Below are 21436 nucleotides of genomic sequence, written 5' to 3'. Positions count from 1 at the left end.
TCCACTTTGCCAGCTATATACTGTATACCATGTAGCATATAGAAAACAAAAATGAGCAGATGCTGTCCCCAAGTTGATTCAAATGCTCCATAGCCGGATGCAATATTACACATTTGTACCCATTTGTGTCAGCGCACAGGCAGCCGCATCACATGACAGGGGATGCGGCCGCGTCATGACGCGGCCGCATCCCCTGTCATGTGATGCGGCCGCCTGTGTGCCCCCCGGCCATCCCTCTCCCAGCCCGCGCCTGTCCATAGCTGCCATGAAAGTTTCTAATACTCCTAGTATACGACTGACATAATACCGTATTTAGTCTGACAGAGCACTGTGAAAATAGCAGTTGGAACTATATGTTTAGGATATTCAGAAAGGGGGTGATTTCAAATTAATATTCCAAAAAAGGTAGGTGCAACAAACTAAAATAAAAATGTGATTGCATTAAGGGGTAAGTGCAACCACTTTAATATGTACTGTATATATTAATATACTTAGATAAATTTGGTTTGCGCTAAACTTTTGTGTGCAATATGCAAAATGATTTTTATATCACATGTTATTTGATCCCAGGCTTACTTTCTATTCTCGGTTATTTTAAGTCCTCTCTTCCATATGTCTCTTGTCTGTCCACCTTGTATTTCCGTTATGTAATGCCTTAAGCTGAATTTTCTGCTGCTTGTTCACTCACACACATGGCATTTGTACCATTGTATCCGTGCTAGCTGTAGTTGCTTGCTTATGACTATCCATGTACGTGTTATTATGCTAAGTGAATTTTTTTTTCTTTTTTAATTGAAGTAAACATACATGCATGACGGCCTGATTGAAAACACGGATTTCAGCTGTGTAAGTAGTTCCACAATCATGCAACCGCTGGTCAACTTCACTTTCCTTTGTGTGTGTGTCAGTTTTCTTATTGTCATAGTATTGCTTGAGAGTCAAACAGGTCTAAAAAAAATGCCTGTGTCATGAGCATTTACGACTCTTTGCAAAGTCTGCATCTGATTGCAATAGCATTACCACGCCCTTACTGTACATTGGGGAATGTCAAAACACCAATTCACATCCTAATCAGCCTACTCAGTCATAGGGTTCGATATGTCTGAGACACATACAACTTTGCTTCAATCGCTATTTTGTTTGCCTGTTTTCTGAGCATGTGCATAGGAAAAAACTCAGCATACACTCAAATAGCTACTTGCGGTCAACTCTGCATGATCCCCTATATCTGCAAACTAAAGAAAAGGTATTGTAATAATATCATTGAAATATGTTTGTATGCAAACTTTGTGTCACTTTGAGAAAGAACATGACATTTTCAAGGTGCTGGAATCAGTTCTTGTTCAATGTTCTTTGCCACTATGAAGGCATTGTTCTTTTAAATAAAAGATGTGAACATGCTATCTACAGCTTAGTCATTTTAACTCCCTAGAGAAAATAGAAGTGGGACTAACAGAAAGTGTTGGAAAATGCCCAAAAGCAAATGTAAGTGCCAGTGTTGCAGTAACAGTACCCCTAAAGAGCTGACAGGTAATGGATAGGTAGGAATCACATACACACCAGATGTTCAACATTTTCATATGTTTGTGTTACTGAAAAATAGAACAGTGACTGTTCATCATATATCTGTTTAACTGTAAAGATTAAGCATAACCAATTACTCTTAAAGAATATGATTTTGTATCTGATCATCAAATGCTGAATTCCAAGAAACACTGACAAATATCTAATGGTACAACACAAAGGTAATATAATGCTTGAGACATCGAAATATAATTCAGGATTGTGCTTTGCACAGGTGCTCTAAATTAGCAGATATATATTTACACACAGTATATATAGTAGCAAAGGGAGGCATGTAGCTGGCAATATGCAGAGAAAGCATGCTAGCAGAGTAAAACATTTGTGCAGCAATGCACCTGGATTAAAGAAAAACAGGTTAAAGTTTGAGTGCACTTACATGGTTTCCCCACAACAGATTAATAGAGTGTGCCATGGCGTCTATGCTAGTATTAGATCTGCGTCCAATATCCACTATTGATGCAGCTGGTTTTAGACAGTTACTTGAGGTCTTCTGTCTCCGTTACCAAATTCCATCACGATACCATTTTACTATATAGGGAAAGGGAGCAGCATGGGAGAAGTCTTGAAGTCGGGAGTGAGAGGTTGCTATCAGAGACGAGACAAGGCGCAGGTCAGAGGTAATACTGCTGACAACCTGTTTGAAAAACTAGGGATGTCATTGCAACATGGCTTATCCTGCTTGCACTCTCCTGAGGATATGCGATTTCTGATAACGCCACCAATATTGTTAGAGCATTACAGCAGGGGGAATTCCATCACATTTCCTGTTTTGCTCACACAATCAACTTGGTCGTACAGAACTTTTTAAAAAATGACAATGAGCAGGAGATGCTGTCTGTGCCCTGAAATATTTAGTGTCATTTTCGGGATTCTGCAACAGCATGTAGGAGAATGCAGCAGCTGCAAGAAGAATAGAATTTAGGGGGAATGTACTTTAGTCCAGCACAGTGGAGAATACTTTCCGTGTTGTGCAAGGTGCTGAAACCACTTGAAGTAGTCACCTGTGAAAAAAGTTCAGACACTGTTAGCTTGAGTCAAGTAATTCCCCTAAATAGACTTTTTGAAAAGCAGCAAGAAAAATTGAAGGAGGAAATGAAACAAAGCAATTCCGCTAATTATGTTGGTCTTGTAGATTAAGTACTTTATTCGGTTCGCTAGGATCCAAGAGTTATCAACATCTTGAAATCGGATAATTACATTTTGGCAACTGTGCTTGATCGTAGGTTTAAGAGCTATGTCTTTTCTTTCTTTCCAACTGACCCAGATCTCAAGAGATGCAATAAGATACTGGTCAGCAAGCTGACAGTTCAAGTGGTACATGACAGAATGACGTCTCCTCCTTCAGTTTCTCTGGAAATTGCTGCTAGGAAAAAACTTAGCTTTCCCAAGACACCCAGTGGTGATATAGATGATTCAGCACAACATTTTGACATTTGGTCTGGTCTAAAAGAATTGCCCAAAAATCATGACAGCTCTTCTGTAAAATGAACTACAAATTCCATGAGGACAGTAAATGTAGAGAGGAAAGCGCAGCAGTCAGCTGCACAGATGAGGGCTCTTATCTAGAGCTACAGAACTATAGTTAATTTGATGGTAAAGAGGATAGCCAGAAAGAATTGTCCCTTGGGCATATGACATCAAGCCTTAGTGAAGTCATGGACATCATGCATGTGTGTGTGTGTGATCATGACTATTAATGTCACACACCTGCATCCATCACACTTTCATTTAGACATGTTATTGTCTGTGATGATTAAAATAGGACACAAAATGGCATTTGCCTTTAAAATGCTCCTAAATTTGGAAATACTTAGAGCTGGTGAAGAGAGATTGTCACGGGCACTAGGAGTCTTTACCCAGGGATCACCAGATGGTAGGCTTACCAGAGCAATGTAGATGGTAATAGGGTACTCTGGTAGCTGGGTGATCACGGAACATGAAATGATGACCGATGAGATGCTCAGGAAAGTCTATGACTAGCAACACTGGTAATAATGAGGTAATGATACACAAGGAACTGTATGGACAAGGACACGTGAAGGTAGTCAGTGGTCTGCGATAGCAAGTTGTACCACTGCTATAGTGAGGAGGAATGTCCAACAGAAACAAGGAGGTGATGAGAGTCAGCGGTCTGCGGGTAGCAAGTTGTACCGCTGTCTGAGTGAAGGAATGGAATCCAAGTGGAGGTATCCAGGTAGTCAGTGGTCTGCGGTAGCAAGTTGTACCACTGCTATGTGAGAGGATAATGGAACAGATGATACCGGAAACAGGGATCAGTGGTCTGACATCAGCAAGTTGTACCACTGCATATATATGTGAGGGGGTGCACGGGGGAAGACTGCAACACAGGATATACACAGGCACCTTATACACGATCCACAATAATATGCACAATATAGGTATATATATATGTAAATGACTGATCAGGTCTGCAATCTAGAAAGTCTCTTGAAGTAGTCCAGCACAATGATAACACAGTCAATGATGGCAATAGACTCAGCGGATAGCAGACTCCAGAGAGAACCAAACACAGTCCAGCAAGATATGCAATACACAGCACAGTCAATGAGAAGTATGCATACCGTGGTTCAGCAGTAGCAGTCAGATGGAATGGCAGCGGTACCTGAGCGGCTGGAGGCCGACTGGATAGGAAGACCCTGGATAGGAGAAGCAGCGGTCTAGCAGGTGCAGCGCACAGGTGAGTAGACCGACAGGGACACGAATCCACAGGAGTCAGCAACACGTGGAACTGGACTCATAGGAAACCCAGGAGAATGGAGATGATCCAGCAGAGGGTAGTAGAAGAGATACAAATCCAATGCTGACAGGAGGGTAGAGGCCAGTGGAACACGTGAAGGCGTGGAGAGTGGATCAGCAGGAGATGGACGATAGCGCTGACCACAGCGGCAGGACTCAGCGGCACACGGAGGTAACCAGTAGCAACCACAGGAACCAACAGCGATGGGAAACAGGAGTGCAGCGCAGGGCAGGAACTGTAGATCACGAAGTGTAGCAGATGGTAATGAAAAGCGGCAGTCTCGAGGAAGACACAGCAAAGATGAGATGAGAGTGTAGTGCACGGAGGCAGCGGATAGTAATCAGCTGGCAGTCACGATGTTGAACACAGGCAAGTTGCAAGCAGGAGACTGTAGTGCACAGAGGCAGCGGATAGTAGTCAGCTGGCAGTCACGATGTTGAACACAGGCGAGTTGCAAGCAGGAGACTGTAGTGCACCGAGGCAGCGGATAGTAGTCAGCTGGCAGTCACGATGTTGAACACAGGCGAGTTGCAAGCAGGAGACTGTAGTGCACAGAGGCAGCGGATAGCAGTCAGCTGGCAGTCACGATGTTGAACACAGGCGAGTTGCAAGCAGGAGACTGTAGTGCACAGAGGCAGCGGATAGAAATCAGCAAACAGACTTGATGAGAAGCAGGTGAGTGAGGTAAAAGCTTGCATCTAGTACCTCGGTAATCTCGAAATCCTCCTCCTGATGGACTTGAACTGGCTGCGGAGCTGAGGGAGGAGTTGAAAAACGGTTGATAATAAGAGGTTTGAGCAAAGATACATGGAAGGCATTAGAAATCCGAAGACTCTTAGGAAGAAGGAGTTTCACACATACTGGATTGATAACTTGAATGATCCTATATGGACCAATAAAACGAGGGGCGAATTTAATAAATGGAACCTTCAAACGAATATTTTTTGTGGATAACCAGACACGATCTCCAATTTTTAGTGGTGGAATAGCCCGCCTCTTCTTATCAGCGAAAGATTTATATTTGACAGATGTCTTCTTTAAACAGGTTCTAACCTGAGACCAGATATTTTTAAAGGTCTGACAAACAGTCTCCACCGCAGGAACTTGGGTGGGCGGGAGGGCAGGAAATTCCGGAAAAGACGGATGGTGACCGTAGACCACAAAGAATGGAGTTTTGGATGATGACTCATGGTACATGTTGTTATGGGCGAACTCAGCCCAAGGGAGTAACTCTACCCAGTTGTCTTGATTGGCTGATGAAAATATCCTTATAAAAGTCTCAAGATCTTGATTGACACGTTCGGTTTGTCCATTGGATTGTGGATGGTAAGAAGATGAGAGTGCTAATCGTATGCCCAAGGTTTTACAAAGGGCTCGCCAGAATCTGGACACGAATTGTACTCCTCTATCAGACACAATCTCAGATGGACATCCATGGATACGGAAGATCTCTTTAATGAAATGTTCAGCCAGGATAGACGAGGAAGGCAAACCAGACAGAGGGATGAAATGAGCCATCTTCGAAAATCTGTCCACTACCACCCAAATAGTGTTATGGTTCTTACTAGGTGGTAAGTCAGTAACGAAATCCATACTAATATGGGTCCATGGTTTGGACGGAATGGGTAGTGGTCGCAGCAACCCTGCTGGGGTTCTGCGAGAGGATTTGAATTGCGAACATAATTCACAGGAAGCAATGAACTCTTTGACGTCTCTCCTCATTGAAGGCCACCAGTAACTTCGAGAGAGGATCTCAAAAGTCTTGTGTTCACCGGCGTGTCCAGAAAAACGAGAGGCATGGAACCACGAAAGGATTTTCCTCCTTAGAGTAGAAGGCACGAGGGTCTTCCCAAATGGTAGCGTTTTGGTGGATGAAGCAGCCAGTGAGATACATTTGGGGTCTAGAATGGTATGGTTGGAAACCTCTTCTATATCAGAGGACGTAGCAAAGGCTCTAGATAAGGCATCAGCTTTTTTGTTCTTGGCAGCTGGTTTGAAGGTAATTATTAATTCAAAACGGGAAAAGAAAAGAGACCATCTTGCTTGACGAGGGTTCAAGCATTGGGCAGACTGGAGATATGACAAGTTCTTATGATCCGTGAAGATCGTCACCGGATGGCGAGCTCCCTCCAACAAGTATCTCCATTCCTCTAATGCGGCTTTGATAGCCAGTAATTCCTTGTCTCCGATGGTATAATTCTTCTCTGCGGGTAGGAGACCCCGAGAATAGAAGGCACAAGGGTGGAATTTTTGCTGTTCCGAGCGTTGGGAGAGAATAGCTCCTAAGCCCACATTAGAGGCATCTACTTCTAGGAAAAAAGGGAGTGTCACATCAGGCTGACGAAGGATTGGAGCCGAAGAGAAGGACTCTTTTAATGTTTGAAAGGCTTGAATAGCCTCAGTAGACCATTGCTTAGGATTGGCCCCTTTACGAGTCAGGGCCACAATAGGAGATGCAATGGAAGAAAAATCTTGAATGAAGCGTCTATAGTAATTGGCAAAACCTAAAAAACGCTGGATGGCACGAAGAGTAGTTGGCTGGGGCCAATGTAGTACAGCATTTACTTTGTCAGGATCCATCTTCAGACCAACTCCGGAAACAATATACCCCAAGAATGGAATCTGGGGTAATTCGAATGAACATTTTTCTAATTTACAGAACAATGAATTTTTCCGTAGCCTGGAGAGGACTTCTGCCACATGTTGGTGGTGAGAAGGCAGGTCCTGTGAAAAAATCAATATGTCGTCCAGGTAGACGACGACACATACATATAATAAGTCCCGAAAAATCTCATTAATGAAGCCCTGAAAAACAGCGGGGGCATTACATAGCCCGAAAGGCATTACCAGATATTCGTAATGCCCGTCTCTGGTGTTAAACGCCGTCTTCCATTCGTCACCGGAACGGATTCTGATTAAATTGTAAGCACCACGAAGATCCAACTTAGTAAAAATACGGGCTCCCTTGATGCGGTCAAATAGCTCAGTGATCAACGGAATGGGATACCGGTTCTTGATAGTAATGGCATTGAGTCCACGAAAATCTATACAAGGGCGTAATGATCCATCCTTCTTTTTGACAAAGAAGAACCCAGCTCCAGCGGGCGAGGTGGAAGGTCGAATGAACCCACGCTGGAGGTTCTCCCGTATATATTCAGATGTAGCTTGAGTTTCAGGTAACGAGAGTGGATAGACCCGGCCTCTGGGAGGAGTCTTGCCAGGAAGAAGATCAATCGGACAATCCCAAGAACGATGAGGAGGAAGACGTTCAGACTGAGCTTTATCAAAAACATCGGTAAATGAAGCATATTGAGGAGGGAGTCCCGGTGAAATAGCTGAAATGGAAGCTTGCTGTACCTTGAGAGGAATGACGTGGGAAAGGCAATGATGGTGACATTCAGGCCCCCAAGACGTGACTTGAGGGGTGCGCCAGTCAATCTGGGGAGAGTGACACTGAAGCCATGGAAGGCCTAGGACAATCGGACTTGTCGTAACAGGAAGAATTAAAAACGATATCTCTTCATGATGCAGAGCACCAATCTGAAGGGTTACTGGAGACGTACTCTGGGTGATGAGACCGTTGATGAGACGTGATCCATCGATAGCCGTCACAGTAATGGGAGTTTTTAAGGTAATCATTGGTAGAGACCATTGATTAACTAACGATTTAGAAATAAAATTTCCTGCTGCTCCGGAATCAATCAATGCCTGTGACTCAAAGGTCTTGGTAGCAAAGGAAATAGTCACATCAAAAGCGCAGACTTTAGATTTCATAGACGATGGAGAGGACTCCAGGGACCCTAACTTCACCTCTCCAGAACTAGTTAGGGCCTGGCATTTCCCGATCTCTTAGGGCAGGAGCTGAGGACATGAGTGGAATCAGCACAATAGATACAGAGTCTATTCTTGACTCTTCGTTTCCTCTCCTCAGAAGATAACTTGGAACGTCCAATCTCCATGGGAATCACAGCGGGTGACACTGGACGAAATTGAGGGTTAGAGCGAAAAGGTGCTTTAGCAGAAGTCGTTTTCTCAGCCTCTCTTTCACGAAATCTCATATCAACACGATGGCATAGAGAGATCAAATCTTCAAGTGACGAAGGAAGCTCTTGGGTAGTCAGTGCATCTTTAATTTTATCGGAAAGCCCCTGCCAGAAGGCGGCAACTAGGGCTTCAGTGTTCCACTGAAGTTCAGAGGCTAAGATCCTAAATTGAATGACGTACTGGCCTACAGTATGAGATCCTTGTCGCAGACGGAGGATGCTGGAAGCAGCGGAGGTCACACGACCTGGTTCATCGAACACACTTCGGAATGTAGAAATGAATTTGGCACTATCTTGTAATATTGGATCGTTCCTCTCCCACAGAGGGGAGGCCCAAGCCAGGGCTTGTCCTGAAAACAAAGAGATAAGATAGGCCACTCTGGAACGATGGGTAGAAAAATTTTGAGGTTGGAGCTCAAAATGGACTGAACATTGGTTAAGGAAACCCCTACAAGTTTTGGGGTCTCCATCGTACTTTGACGGAGTAGGCAGGTGAAGCGTGGAAGCTATAGACACCTGGGATGGCAATGGGGAAACGGAGGAAAGCACAGGAGCTTCAGTAGTAGCTGTCACAGTCTGTCCAGATGTTCCTTGGGAGGTTAATGACTGATAACACTGAAGTAACAGCTGTTGGCGGGCATCCTGTTGCTCCACACGGCTAACCAGATGTTGCAGCATCTCTTTGGCGGTAGGTTCCACATCTGGGTCTGTCATGGCCTGATCTTACTGTCACGGGCACTAGGAGTCTTTACCCAGGGATCACCAGATGGTAGGCTTACCAGAGCAATGTAGATGGTAATAGGGTACTCTGGTAGCTGGGTGATCACGAAACATGAAATGATGACCGATGAGATGCTCAGGAAAGTCTATGACTAGCAACACTGGTAATAATGAGGTAATGATACACAAGGAACTGTATGGACAAGGACACGTGAAGGTAGTCAGTGGTCTGCGATAGCAAGTTGTACCACTGCTATAGTGAGGAGGAATGTCCAACAGAAACAAGGAGGTGATGAGAGTCAGCGGTCTGCGGGTAGCAAGTTGTACCGCTGTCTGAGTGAAGGAATGGAATCCAAGTGGAGGTATCCAGGTAGTCAGTGGTCTGCGGTAGCAAGTTGTACCACTGCTATGTGAGAGGATAATGGAACAGATGATACCGGAAACAGGGATCAGTGGTCTGACATCAGCAAGTTGTACCACTGCATATATATGTGAGGGGGTGCACGGGGGAAGACTGCAACACAGGATATACACAGGCACCTTATACACGATCCACAATAATATGCACAATATAGGTATATATATATGTAAATGACTGATCAGGTCTGCAATCTAGAAAGTCTCTTGAAGTAGTCCAGCACAATGATAACACAGTCAATGATGGCAATAGACTCAGCGGATAGCAGACTCCAGAGAGAACCAAACACAGTCCAGCAAGATATGCAATACACAGCACAGTCAATGAGAAGTATGCATACCGTGGTTCAGCAGTAGCAGTCAGATGGAATGGCAGCGGTACCTGAGCGGCTGGAGGCCGACTGGATAGGAAGACCCTGGATAGGAGAAGCAGCGGTCTAGCAGGTGCAGCGCACAGGTGAGTAGACCGACAGGGACACGAATCCACAGGAGTCAGCAACACGTGGAACTGGACTCATAGGAAACCCAGGAGAATGGAGATGATCCAGCAGAGGGTAGTAGAAGAGATACAAATCCAATGCTGACAGGAGGGTAGAGGCCAGTGGAACACGTGAAGGCGTGGAGAGTGGATCAGCAGGAGATGGACGATAGCGCTGACCACAGCGGCAGGACTCAGCGGCACACGGAGGTAACCAGTAGCAACCACAGGAACCAACAGCGATGGGAAACAGGAGTGCAGCGCAGGGCAGGAACTGTAGATCACGAAGTGTAGCAGATGGTAATGAAAAGCGGCAGTCTCGAGGAAGACACAGCAAAGATGAGATGAGAGTGTAGTGCACGGAGGCAGCGGATAGTAATCAGCTGGCAGTCACGATGTTGAACACAGGCAAGTTGCAAGCAAGAGACTGTAGTGCACAGAGGCAGCGGATAGTAGTCAGCTGGCAGTCACGATGTTGAACACAGGCGAGTTGCAAGCAGGAGACTGTAGTGCACCGAGGCAGCGGATAGTAGTCAGCTGGCAGTCACGATGTTGAACACAGGCGAGTTGCAAGCAGGAGACTGTAGTGCACAGAGGCAGCGGATAGCAGTCAGCTGGCAGTCACGATGTTGAACACAGGCGAGTTGCAAGCAGGAGACTGTAGTGCACAGAGGCAGCGGATAGAAATCAGCAAACAGACTTGATGAGAAGCAGGTGAGTGAGGTAAAAGCTGGAGTGCACGGAGGCAGCGGATAGCAATGAGTAAACAGTCACATAGATATAAAATAACGTTGAAGTGGTGTAGAAGACTGTAGTGCACGGAGGCAGCGGATAGGAATCAGCAAACAGTCATGATGACACAGTTGATGGTAGAAGTGGTATGGAACCACAGAAGTAGAAGTGGTTTGGAAACCACAGGAATCAGCAGCACTGAATACACAAGTAATACAGGAACACCTTCAGAGACTCATGAGGAATGAGACTCCAAGATCAGGCAACGTGGTAGTGACCACAGGTGCTTAATATAGGGAGGTTGCCTGATCTGCCAATTAAGTTAAAGGGGTATACACTGAAGTATAGAAAAGGGCTGCGCATGCGCAGACCCTCAGGATGGTGGACGGCCACGGTTCCTAAATGTCCGGGAAGAGGCACTCACGGTCCGGTGAGTGACAGAGATTATATATTTGTAGAGCAGGAAGAGGCAAGGAGAGTGAAAAGGGATAGGAGAAGGAAGAAGAGAAACAGATCTCAATTCATAGCACATAGAACAAATTGGTTGGTCCTGGAGGATGGGCGCACAGCGCTTCTGATTGGCAACCAGAAGGACACCCTTAAGTTTAGCAGAAGAGGAGGAGGAAGGTAAGGGGTGAGAGAAGGGAGATGGAAGGAGAGGAGGTGGGAGATTTACAGGGCAAAGAGGAGAAGTGGGTTGTGAATGGCACAGGGGAAAAGTGGGTGGTGGGTGACATGGTAGAATAAGATGGGGGATAGATACAGTAAGAGGTCGGGAAGGGAGACAGAATATATACAACGGAGGCGTTAGAAAGGACAGACACCCACAATACAGAGACAGAGACACACAAACACAAAGTGTGATTAGCAAAGAGAGACAGATGGAGAGAAAGAGGTGAGGATACAAATTATAGACAGGCACACAAAGAGGGGCGAAGGAATGCACAGGTGCAGGTACAAAGAGAAGACACTGATGCACACACATACACAAAGGGTGACAGAGACACACATGGGGCAGATAGGTACACTTACAGAGAGCCAAACATAAAGATAGAGACCAAGACATGGGGGTGAGGGATGCATACACATTGGGGGGAGGGAGAAATACAAAAAGCTATGACAATGAGGGCAGCAGGGGGAGGAACAGAGGTGCTCAGGAACCAAGCACCCAGTGAAGGAGGAACAGAAGTCAGGGGACGCACACTGGGAAAACAGAGGTCGTATGTAAACTCTGTGTGGTAGTATGCCACCAGTAATGGGGGCAGTCCTGCTTTTGCTCCCAGTATGGTAATTATGTACATCCCCGCAGCCTATAAAAAACACTGGTGGCCAACCCACCTCTGCTGCTGGCACACGGCATATCTGTGCCACAGGCTATTCCCCTGGGTCCACCTCATGTCTAAAGCTAAACCCTGGTCTCCAGTAAGTGTATTGGTGTCACATGTGACAGCCATTTCTCTTTCTCTCTGTTATCTGGGAAAAGGTTTCCCTGGCTGTAGTCAGGTCATTATGTAAATTATTCATGTTGCATTCAAAATAGCTTATGTTATGCAAGATACACAACATATACATTTTAAAAAAAGCACACTAGAATTTTGTATATATTTGTACAAGTCACAGAAATTAAACATGTCAAATACCGTAATTAAAAGTTCTAAAACATTGCAAATTTATAATAAATAATACACATTTTATATCTTCCGTTTAAAACATTTTCAATGCTCTTGTAGTACCAATGAGTGATCACACATTAATAATACAATTTACTAGTAATACAATAGCTGCAGTAAAAGATAAAACAAAATAATCCTGTCTGTGCAATAATACCTTTTTGTATCTGGAAAATCTGTCCTGTTAACAACATGTGTGCTTTAAGATGCACTATCTTTTGCTTAAGGCTATTTTAAAATTAGGCTAATAAATTGCTTCACTCTTTCTTTGGTGATAATGCACTACATTATGTACCTCTCTATATACAATGCTATTCGTAATGGAGAAGAAATTAAATATCAGACACAGACCAGATGTTCTTATATACATTCATATTTATATATATATATAACAGAACATGAAGTATCACTCTGTCATTGCTAGGTCTCAATGGGACAGGATAAGGGATGAGAGTTTTTCAAATGAAATGAAAAAAACCTTAACTGGGTCACTGCAAAGGATAAATGCAAATATGCTTCTATATGTGCTTGCACTTTGATCTATTGAGTAATATTGTGTATGTAAACTTTTACATAAACATGAAATGCATCTTCTTTAAATTACAATATTTCAGTATAACATATGAGTGTTTTCATGTTTTCATATAGTTTGGAATGTGATTATGTTTGTATATGTTATATTCTGATTCCTGATGTATATATAAAAATCAGGAACTTAGTCGATGTGATTTAAAGATCAGAAACATAGACACTGCTTGTCTGATGCACAAAGTTTTTGAAGAGGGGCAAATAAATATGCATTTTGCAAACTTAAATGAAAGCATAAAAAATAATAATATACACTCTTTGCTACTTAATATTACTTGTCCCCTTAAGCATTAGAAAAACTGGATTAGGCTCAGAGCCCGCGGGGCTCTAGACAACAAACAGGTTTGGGCCCCCTTCCTGACCCCATTTATGAAAAAAAGATAAAAAGAGTTAAGATAATAAGGGCTCTTCAGAGTCCACAGGGCCCTAGGTGGGAGCCTAGGTTGCCTAACAGATGATCCGGATATGATTGGCCCACTGCACAAGTGATAAGTTCTTCATTGACAAAATAAACCAGTGATGATGCATAGATCCAAATAAGCAGAAAAAAATATACTATGTTGACTTCTAGCCAAAATAAAAAATGAGGCAATTGAGGAATTACAGTTGATGGACTATAGTGAAATGTAATCAAGCTTATTCTGATTCCATGTTACAGAAACTAATTGTGTGTTCGCTGGCAGTTATACACATGAAACATGCTAAAAATAAGCGTCACAAGGAAGCGGAGTCTGTGTCATAAATACAGATGGGCAGAATTTGGTGAGAGCGCAAAGTGTGCGCTAATACTGTAACTAATTATATCCTAAGAGCACTATACCTTGGAAATGCTACATTTTTATAACAGTATTGGTGCATTCACCTCTGCTAGATTCACTGGAATGTGAACACAACTTGACTGCAAACTAGTGAACAAGTGACCACTATGACAAGCTGTTTTAATACTTGCATCAGTTTTAACAAATCCTCAATGGACAGTTGCAACAAGCTGCATCAACACAACAAAGGGTTCAACACAAAGGGCAGGTATTACATTAATTACAGTAATTACATTACCCTTATTTTTAACTTTTTAAAGTTTATGCAAACGATATAAAGCTAATCAGTCCAATACATGACAAAAGTAATTTAAGTTCCTATATTTCATGTAAATAAGGGAAACAAATAGAAATTAAAATGATACATTTTGTGGACACGTCTATTTCTGGCAAGAAGGAGCAACGTGCTGTGAAAGCTGTGCTAAGCAATGCTGTGATATTCCTGTCTATAAATAAGCATACCTATGCCATTCTAAAAACTCATTAAATCACAAATGACCCCCTGACATTGTCTCACTGATAATTGTACCAGTACAAGGCACATTTCATCCTTAGGGATTGCACTGACAATAAGAAGACAAGCTAAATGAACAAAAGACAATCTGTGACAGATGTGGCTCTCTGTGTAAACCATGTAGAAAGATTTTGGTAGCATAAGCCACAATGTCACTGACTGACTTCAAGAAATGTTGCTCCTTAAAATTTGTCATTGGCAATATTGATGACTTCAGTGAAAGTATAAGGGGAAAAAGGCTAGTTGTTGTAACTAGAAGAGTTGAATACTAAATGCAGATTTTCACATTATAAAAGCCTTCCAAGGTCATTGCTCTGAGATGATATATGCATTATTAAAGGAGACATACACTGAAACATCTAAGAACTCTCTTGTAAAGTAAACTCAAAGCTACTGATTATAAAATAAAATCAAAGCAACGCATCTCAACTCTGCCAATCTATTCATTTAATGGTACCAATGTATTGCGTGTTCTTAAGTGTGTGTGCCACGCAGCCTGAATTGGCTCGTTTCTGAAATTGGGAGCAAGAATGTGCCGCGTTACTTTTACATATGACGTATGCGTGTTACGACCAAAATGATCTTGCTATGTATCTTGAGTTCTGTTCCTTGATGAATTCGGAAGTGCGTAGATTATAAGAATTAGAATACGGGACGCAAGTTGCACTCACAATGCATGTCCTAATCAGTCAGGCCCCATATCTTTTGTTGCTCTGAAAAGAAAATCAATAGAAGATCCATTACTGAGAAAGGCTTTGTTAAAGAGACTTACCAGCTTACCCAAAAATATGATATAATACAGTTTAACCCTGAGAGCTAATCTGTGGCTACTTAGGCCCAGGAGCTTTTTTTCTACAAGGGTTCCCCCAGTGATTATGTCTTTGTACAGCTAATAAGCACAGCAAACTGCATTGGTTTCATACTGGATGGTCCACCCGGTGCACATATAGATGCGAGGCTCGGAAGACGCCTCCATGCACATAGGTCTACTTCTATGAGTGTAGCCAGAAAAATCTGAGGTTTAGCTTCATTTATGGTTTAAATTAATCATGACAGCGACAGTGAGTGGACATTGAGACTGCCTTTATTACTTGTGTCACTTGTGTGTGTCTTTAAACTGTTTATAACATTGCTTGGAGCCCATCTGGCATTGTACGTCTCTGCTAAAGTGCAACATGAACGTGCACAAAGGGTCCCATTAAAAAAATTGGGCAAGATTTGAAGATTGCTATCTCTAAGCTGGTACAAAACTGAAATCCTTTTGCAGAGTGGATACACTCTCCTCCCCTTTTTATCTGATTAAAGAAATCTCATTTTTGCACTGCATCTTAAAGTGAGGTGCATATGAATGTAAAAAACATGGCTCCTCCATAAAGCCTGCAAACTTACATTTTAATGTTTTACTCTACCCAAGTAAATGGTATATTTTGTTATCGTGTATGAGATTAGTGTGCTTTTGGTAGCAATTAGATTAGATAGATAGATAGATAGATAGATAGATAGATAGATAGATAGATAGATAGATAGATAGATACCGTGTATATATATACATATATATATATATATATATATATATATATATATATATATATATGTATATATCATGAGTGGACTGGCACTTATATTTTATATTCAAAAACACAGTTTCCAGAAGTCTTAGATATGTATAACCTGGTATAATAGACAGAAATCTGGGGTCTTGTTTAAAAATATAATTGAAACACTGCTGTTTAACTTCAAGTTTGTTTTTTTGCTTATAACCCTGATGAAACAGTGTTGTATCATTCTGAAATGTTGAGGTTTCTATTAAAAATAAAAATGAAGTATTGTACTCAAAGCATTTTCAATAAGTACACACAACATCTTTTATCGGGGCTATGAGCATTATACAGTATATATACCAAATATATGTCTCTTTACAGCATTAGTTATCAGTTATATATGGGGAGAAACATGGGAAATATTTTTGTGTTTTTCTTTATAAATTTCTATTTTCATTTACTTTTATTTTTAGTGGCGTGCTCTGCATATAGTTACCACCATCTTTAATAGCTATTTATAAACTGCCATTCAGAGATATGGGGTCTGAGCCAAAAACACCACCTTGGGGGATATGATCAAATCCCCTAAATCCCCTAGTAATTTATCCTTTGTTTTAGCAGATAACCCAACCTTGTACCACCCCATCCTTTATCATCAACCTCCATAATACAATTATGTATGAATATCCACAACAGATAACACTACACCTCCCTGCCCTTGTTATAGCATTAACCAATAACTCATTCTTAACAATTTACTTCTGTGATTGCATAGAAACTAGCTAGGGAACAGGTTCATATAGTATTTTTCTGCCCCTGACAAAGTTCATCTTTGCAAGAGTGGCTGGTACATTTGCATTATGTTTAATTAATTTCATTTTATTATCTAGCACGGCACTCTCACCTTATGTTTCATGGCTTGTTACTTTATTGATACTTATTATATATTCTAATTGGTCTGCCTGATTACATACCACTGCAGAACAAGAGATGAGTGAAATTTTCTGTACCGTGTAAGTTCACACATTTGTCTAGCTGAATTTGACCTTGAGTGTCCTTGTGCAATTTCCTCCAACCACACCACAGAGCAAAATGGAATGACATTGTTGTCAATGCCGCTTTACAGACAATAATCTCCAGAAAATGCGGAATAGAGTATGGAGTCCCCAAGCAAAATTTTGTCTGTCCGCATCACCTCTGCTAAATGTCCCATTCTGGCGTGAAATTTGTTTAGTGCTAAATTCCTCTACAATATAAATAAAAGGTAATAATAATGTTATAGTATTGTTAATAATATAGACTAACAATCAAACAATAAGATTGCATCCTGAAAATAGAATAATGTAAGTGGTTTGCAATGGAATTTGCTAAAAGAAGCAACATGAATACAATAACACATAGCAGTATAGTGTTTGGATGAATATAAACAGAAACCTGATAAAAGTACCAAGAAAAAAACAAGTATTTTGCTTTAGGGTATGCCCCAAGAAACACACAGATAATGTAAAAAAATTGGTCAGGTGCAAAAAGGCATGTCAGAGATAAAGAGTATTACCAAGGTGCTATGACTTAGAAATTAATTTCAAGTGAGTTCATCTACTATGTCACAGTTCAAGGTTTTCAGCATTATGTAGCCCTTTTACTTGAGTATAATTTTTATCTTGCTTGATTCCCAAATACATTACAGTCTGTCTACATGTGTGTAAACAGAGATAGATTCCTATACCAGCCTCGACTATTCTCTTTGCTGGATCCCTCCCATGTGAAAGCGCTATGCACATGTGCATAGCATTTTCTCCATTCGGCGGCAGCTCAAGGCTGCATGTGAACAACAAAAAGCTTCTTGGAGAAGGGGTGGGGGGGTTTCGATGATGCTTCCAGAGCAGGCCCAGCAGGGCAAATTGAAGCGGTACTGCAACATGTATCGCTGTGATTTGCAGCGATAGGTAATGATTGTTACCACTGCTGAATAATAATCAAACCCCTGAATCCCACAACACACGGTTGTCAATTTATCTTCTACTCAAGGGCTGGTTACATCCAGTTATGTTACTTTATTACAATAGTGTTGTTTATTTAATAACTGTTCTTGCTCTTTGCTCAAGACAGTTTTTGCTTGCTTGTTTGTCATGTGTACACAAACATGGGTCTAGCATCCCAGGTTGTCTTTCAACAGTTGGGAGTAAATGTTTAAACAGGGGAGAGTTATTAATAGCATGCTCACTTTCTATGTATCACCTTGATGAAGTTGGAATGCAATGCAATGAAACATCTGTACATCAGCCCTACATACATTTCATTTTGCTAAGACCCAGTATTAGTGAGATCATACGGAGTGGAACTGAAAGCCTAGATTTGGTATTTTAGTTCCGCTAATTATAAAGTTAATAAATAAAAATTAAATATTAAAAAGTAGATTATTATTCCAATAATAAAGCCTTTTTTTATTCATTTTCTTCTGCAATGGCGATAAGAGAAGAAGGATTGCAGTGATACTTGAGAATCATACTGCAGATGGGGCTACCCATTTTTGCCATAGATTGGGCTTTTCGGCATATAATAAATAGACCACTATATCTGTCTCACAATCTCTTTTTCTGCATATCCCTCTTTCCCTCTTTTTCTTTCTCTCTGTAACTCTTTCTCTTTCTGTTTGTGGCATTCAGAGGTACCTTAAATAGAATGCTGTCTCTGATATTAATATACATGTGACATCTGGGCAAAGCTCTACGGTAGTCACATGATAAATTCAGCATTGTGTAGACAAAATGAATTTTTTTAACTGCTATTACTGCTATCAATGATAGTTTTCAAAAATAAGATGGGTCTACTAGTAGCAGCCCTACACAGAGCCTAGATGGACCATGCTAAACTGCCAACAGTCTTAAATGTGTTTCCTGGCTGAACTGGACAATTGAATGTTTGAACAACAATAAATAGTGTAAAATTTTCAAAGCTGTTGAAATTGATTACATCATAATCTGAAGCAGTGGTTGAAATTGCAAGAATGAAACTATAATCTGTTAACTTGATAATATACAACCAGGTTTAAAAGCGATGATATCTCCTGAATGTTAGTCAAATCTCTCTTTGGCTTACTGTTTTTGCTGTCTCTTTTTTCTCCTTCTCTATTTTTCTCTCTCGCTTTTGTTTTTAACTCTTTCTTTCTTTCTTTCTCTTTCTTTCTTTCTTTCTTTCTTTCTTTCTTTCTTTCTTTCTTTCTTTCTTTCTTTCTTTCTTTCTTTCTCTCTTTCTTTCTTTCTTTCTCTCATTTGCTATCTGTGTCTTTATCCCTCTCTGTCTCTGTCTCTTCCTCCCCCACCTCTCTCTTACTGTCTCTCTCTCTATCCTTCTTTCTTGCTTTCATTTTAATCATTAACGTACCTTTAAACAAAAATCTGTCTTCAACTGAACATACTAATATATGTGTGCTGGCTTGCCATCAAGGGGGTATGGCTGGTACAGGTGTTGGGTATCCGGACACACTAGCAGGCCCAAAGAGACCCCCTCCATCTGCCCAGGCCCCTGGTCTGTCCGAACTCCCTAGTCTAGTCTAATTTCAAATAGATCATGTGTTGAGTACAGGGATTGGACAGTTGCCACAATCATCTTCCCAGTGCTCAGGGTTCTCAATTTAAAATTATTCTGCTTCTTGCAGAAGTATAATACCATGTTACAGAGGGTGAACAATTCATGGACATCAGAATCCCTGCTTTTATGCCACTTGGAGTGAGGGAATTTGACATTTAAACATGTATTTCTGTGTGGCAACTTCAGATTGCCTTTATCAAATTTGAAAAAAAAAATGTATTCTAAATTATCAGACTGCTGTCAATTTAACATCTAAGGTTCACCAATGCAAGACAAATGAGGTTTTATTGTTAATACAGTCATATTTGCGTTATCATGCATCAAAATGTCACCAAGATCAATTCATTTCCAGTAACTAGGATCTGAAGAGTACAAGCTGGAACCACAAAACATTTACTTTAGTTGCAGCAATGATTTTGTCATAGCAGTGCTGTAATTGTGCTCAGTGAGACCTTGTTAACATCCCAGAAGGAGATAGTTAAACAGAGGCACTGCTGGTGGCTGACAACAGATTGCCTCCCCCTAAGGGTTGAAAAGTCTCTGTAGATTCAGGGAGTTCTGGCATATTGCCAAGGTACAAGCCCCATGTTAGGGATGACAAGAGAACATAAAGAGCAGAGATTAATTTTTCACAAGCATTACCTCTGTATACCATAATTTCTTGGCAGCGATCCTGCTGGAACGCTACCAGTTACAAATCTAAGAGTGCACACAGTACTAAATAAAAAACACTCCTATTTCATTTCAGTTTATACACATTAGCTATTTCAGTAGTTTTACCTTTAATTAACCCAGGCCAAACTGTTTTCTTCTCTCTCCTTAAACCAGTTATTCTTCTAGGTACTAACTCACCAGTTCCATCAGTGTGGACAGATGACCAAAAGATGACCAACTCTAAGTTAGATTGAATTACTTACTACTAGCCCCTATATATGGTTTTCTAATGAGTATGGAATTTCCTTATACATCATGAATGAACTGCATAGCAGAGAAATCATAAATGTGTTCTAGACAATTGACTACAGAGGAGTTTCTTCAGAAGAGCTCAAATTAGCTGTAGGGGGATATTTACAGTATCATGTCAACAACCATCTACACCAGTGATCAGGGAACAGGGGTAAATTACCCCAAATGTGGTCAAAATGAAATTCCTGGGGGGTAATGCTGCTGATTCACATGCTGTCAGTTGGATTGTAGACCCCTTTAAATGTGAAATTGCTGTTGTACCAGAAGAGCCTCAAGGGGTGGCAGAGGCACTTCTTCAGCTTCGATGCAATAATGAAGGACGTATTGCATTTGAAAATAAAGCACATCTGTCATATTTTTGGATGTCAACAGATGCAAAGATATTCAAAATTGCACATGAAGAGGCGGTCAAAAAGTTGCTGCCTTTTGCAACAACCTACCTTTGCGAACAAGGATTTTCCACTCTAACGAACATAAAAACAAAGCAGAGAAATCGATTGGATGCTGAAGACTATATCCAAATTGCTCTGACATCAAAACGCCGCAATATTGATGCTCTGGTATCAAAAATGATTCAATAAAATTATGAATTTCAATAATTGATAATATATGATATCCTTCCTTTCAAATCAAGGGGGTAACATCGGCATATCTAAATATATTTGGGGGTAAAAGGTCAAAAGGTTTCCTGACCCCTGATCTACACATGCTCCACAACATGTTCAAACAAAACAGCCAAATTTTTTCAAATACATAATTTCTGAAAACAATTTGTTCAAGTTTCTTCTATCCAACGACCTGGAATCTTTGGTTGAACCAATCTTGAGAATATTTAAATTTTGTTTTTTGTTTCCGTCCCCATAGTTTATGCTTTTAGCCTGCTAAGACGTTAAGAGATTGCAGAGTTTGCAGCACTTGCAGATTGCAGGTAAAAAAGACCTTACCCTTTCTGCCTGTTTGAGCCTAATGGCTACATTTTGTAGTATTTTTATGTTTTTTTGTTTGAACAGAGAAGC

The 21436-nt window shown here is 41.3% G+C and overlaps 1 long non-coding RNA gene across 2 annotated transcripts; it reads left to right on the top strand.

Moving 5' to 3' along the window:
• The first annotated feature begins 252 nt into the window (after positions 1-252).
• On the top strand, positions 253-17088 carry LOC142157783 (uncharacterized). Of its 2 annotated transcripts, none has more exons than XR_012692628.1 (3): positions 253-405; positions 799-846; positions 16990-17088. It is a non-coding gene; the product is annotated as an uncharacterized LOC142157783 (long non-coding RNA). The 2 variants fall into 2 exon arrangements; XR_012692629.1 differs by lacking the exon at positions 16990-17088 and adding an exon at positions 2121-2191.
• Positions 17089-21436: the final 4348 nt, after the last annotated feature.

This window comes from Mixophyes fleayi, chromosome 5 (assembly GCF_038048845.1).
Source record: "Mixophyes fleayi isolate aMixFle1 chromosome 5, aMixFle1.hap1, whole genome shotgun sequence".
NCBI classification, from domain to species: domain Eukaryota; kingdom Metazoa; phylum Chordata; class Amphibia; order Anura; family Limnodynastidae; genus Mixophyes; species Mixophyes fleayi.
The sequence above is the reverse complement of the archived record's forward strand: the minus strand, read 5'-3'. Positions and strand labels throughout refer to the sequence as shown.